The sequence below is a fragment of the Leptodactylus fuscus genome, chromosome 5 (assembly GCF_031893055.1).
Source record: "Leptodactylus fuscus isolate aLepFus1 chromosome 5, aLepFus1.hap2, whole genome shotgun sequence".
Lineage (NCBI taxonomy): Eukaryota > Metazoa > Chordata > Amphibia > Anura > Leptodactylidae > Leptodactylus > Leptodactylus fuscus.
The window spans coordinates 447,404-450,475 of NC_134269.1; the positions used below are offsets into that span (position 1 = coordinate 447,404).

The 3,072-nt window shown below is 50.3% G+C and overlaps 1 pseudogene; it reads left to right on the forward strand.

The window, feature by feature from the left end:
• Positions 1–1,044: 1,044 nt before the first annotated feature.
• Positions 1,045–2,008, forward strand: LOC142204211 (olfactory receptor 5AR1-like; annotated as a pseudogene).
• The last annotated feature ends 1,064 nt before the right edge of the window (positions 2,009–3,072 follow it).

Sequence of the window (3,072 nt, forward strand, 5' to 3'; positions counted from 1 at the left end):
TCCTGTTTTGGGCCTTGCACGTGCAGAGGACGGGCCGCGGGTGTCCTTTGTCATCTTTGTCACCCTGACTATTGGGTAGGACCGATCTCAGAGATCTCGAGAGATCCATGAAAAGGCTGGTCTTGTTCCTGATTCCTGCCATTGTCTCCTTCCATCTTGAGGATAGTCTCCTGCTCACCATGAGTTGGATCTTCCAATATTAGGGGGAAATTATTCAGACGGCCCACCTTCCTATACATCCTGCCAACTTACAAGTACACAACATCTAACAGCTAATACAACAACTGGTTAACCCCACTGGACAACTCAATCTTTGGTTGCAGACCTGTGGGGAGGAAGTCTCCTTCTCTTCCCATATGTAGACTTCCAGGGTTACTGTAGCCATTCCTTGCCTATATGGCAGAATGTCTCTTTATTGGATAGCTGGACGACAATAGAACTTCACTAAGACATTATATTCTTTTATTATACTACTATAGCTTTGCACCAACACAACAGAACACTTTGCACAAAATCTAGCAACATTAGGGTTTAAACATGTAACCGGTTCTGAGTCTCTTCTTGGCCATCTGTGGCTCCAGAACTATAGGCTCTCCCTGAGTCTGGTTCCCTACATGTGATCCAACCTTCTTGTTGGACCAGGGAAAGATAGCATCGTCTATATTGATGTGGAATCTGTCCTGACCACTGTCAGGTGTCCTCCTCTGCCTATCTACTTGGTGAGATTGCTGGCCATTCTGTAGTACTCCAGCGTGGTCCTGTTTGGTTTTTGGGGAACTCTGCAGCTCCGACCCTCTGTCTTCCTGTGCCAGTGCCTAAATGAAGTTCCGGCCTCACACTTTGGTCATGATCTTGGAACATCCCTGAGTCAGACGGCCGTGACAATGGCAGTGCCTGTGGTTCTACACTTGGTGGGACGTAATGTCACCTCGAGCATATAAGAGGAAACCAATATCATACCTGACGTCTGGTAGGTGGGCTCCTCTTACATATTCTAATAACTTTGTATTCCATGTCTTTTACCTCTTCAGGACATGAAACAACATGGACCAGAAGAACAAGACTCAGGCAACCATGTTTGTGTTTTCTGGATTGACAGATGATCGAAACCTTGTCCTCTTCCTCTTTGCTTTCTTCCTACAGGTCTACATCATAACTGTGGTGAGTAATGTTGGTATAATGGTCATTGTCTATAAGACGTCCACTCTCCACACTCCCATGTATTACTTCCTCAGTTGGCTCTCGGTGGTGGACCTCTTCTACTCCTCTAGTGTGACACCTAAGATGATCTCCGATCTAATCTCCATAGAGAAGGTCATCACATTTCAGGGTTGTGCTCTCCAGTTCTTTGTCTTTGCTACTCTGGCAGGTACAGAAGTTGTCCTCCTCTCGATCATGTCCTATGACCGCTACACTGCCATCTGCCATCCTCTACATTACATGTCCATCATAACCAAGAAGAAATGCCTTCATTTGGTCATCCTTGCCTTTAGTCTTGGCATCTTGCAGTCCATAGCACAGACCAGCTGTGTCTTCACCCTACAATATTGTGCCTCAAACCTCATCGACCATTACTATTGTGACATCCCAGCACTGCTCATGTTGTCCTGCTCTGATACCTTCACCTGTGACATGGTCACTGTGTTCCTCATAGGATCCTATAGTGTGGCTTCGTTGACCACCATCCTGGTCTCCTACATCTTCATACTTTTTTCTATTTTACAGATCAGGTCGGCTAAGGGCAGACAGAAGGCCTTCAGCACCTGCTCCTCACACCTTATCTGTTCCTCACTCTTCTACGTATCTGTTTTCCTCACCTATGTTCGCCCCCCCTTCAGATACCTTTAAGAAACAAGACAAGGTTGTCTCCATTTTTTATTCGATTATGACCCCCATGCTGAATCCCCTGATCTACAGCCTGAGGAACCAAGAAGTGAAGAAGGTCATTGTGAGAGCCATATACAGCCATACTCAAGCCAGAAGAAGATTGTTGTCTATGAAGACCTGAGCGTATACCTCCCAACCGTCCCGATTTCCGCAGGACAGTCACGATTTGGGTGACATGTCCCGCGGTCCCGGTTGGAGGGAGGTTTGTCCCGATTTCAACTGAGTTGAACACATATGCGGCTGAAGCGAGGAGCTGACCTGTGTCAGCTCCTCGCTTCGCCGCTGCCGCCGGTCTCGCTGACACATATGCGGCTGAAGTGAGGCTGTCAGCGATGTGCGCTCCTCTCTCGCTTCAGCCGCATGTGTCAGCGAGAGAGGAGCGCAGAGAGCGGCGAGGGAGCGGAGGAGAAGGTAAGTTTAATGTGGAGGTGGAACGTGGAACTGGGGGCAGATGAAGGATAGGACGGCATGACACTGGGGGCAGAGATGTGGGGACATGAATCTGAGGGCAGAGATGGGGGGACATGAATCTGGGGGCAGAGATGGGGGATATGAATCTGGGGGCAGAGATGGGGGACATGAAACTGGGGGCAGAGATGGGGGACATGAATCTGGGGGCAGAGATGTGGGGACATGAATCTGGGGGCAGAGATGGAGGGACATAAATCTGGGGGCAAAGATGGAGGGGACATGAATCTGGGGGCAGAGATAGGGGGACATGAATCTGGGGGCAGAGATGGGGGACATGAATCTGGGGGCAGAGATGGAGGGGGGACATGAATCTGGGTGCAGAGATGGGGGGACATGAATCTGAGGGCAGAGATGGGGGGACATGAATCTGGGGGCAGAGATGGGGGGGACATGAATCTGGGGCAGAGATGGAGAGGACATGAATCTGGGAGCAGAGATGGAGGGACATGAATCTGGGGGCAGAGATGGAGGGACATGAATCTGGGGGCAGAGCTGTGGAGACATGAATCTGGGGCAGAGATGGAGGGGACATGAATCTGGGGGCAGAGATGGGGGGACATGAATCTGGGGGCAGAGATGTGGGGACATGAATCTGGGGGCAGAGATGGGGGACATGAATCTGGGGGCAGAGATGGAGGGGGGACATGAATCTGGGGGCAGAGATGGAGGGGACATGAATCTGGGGGCAGAGATGGAGGGACATGAATCTGGGGG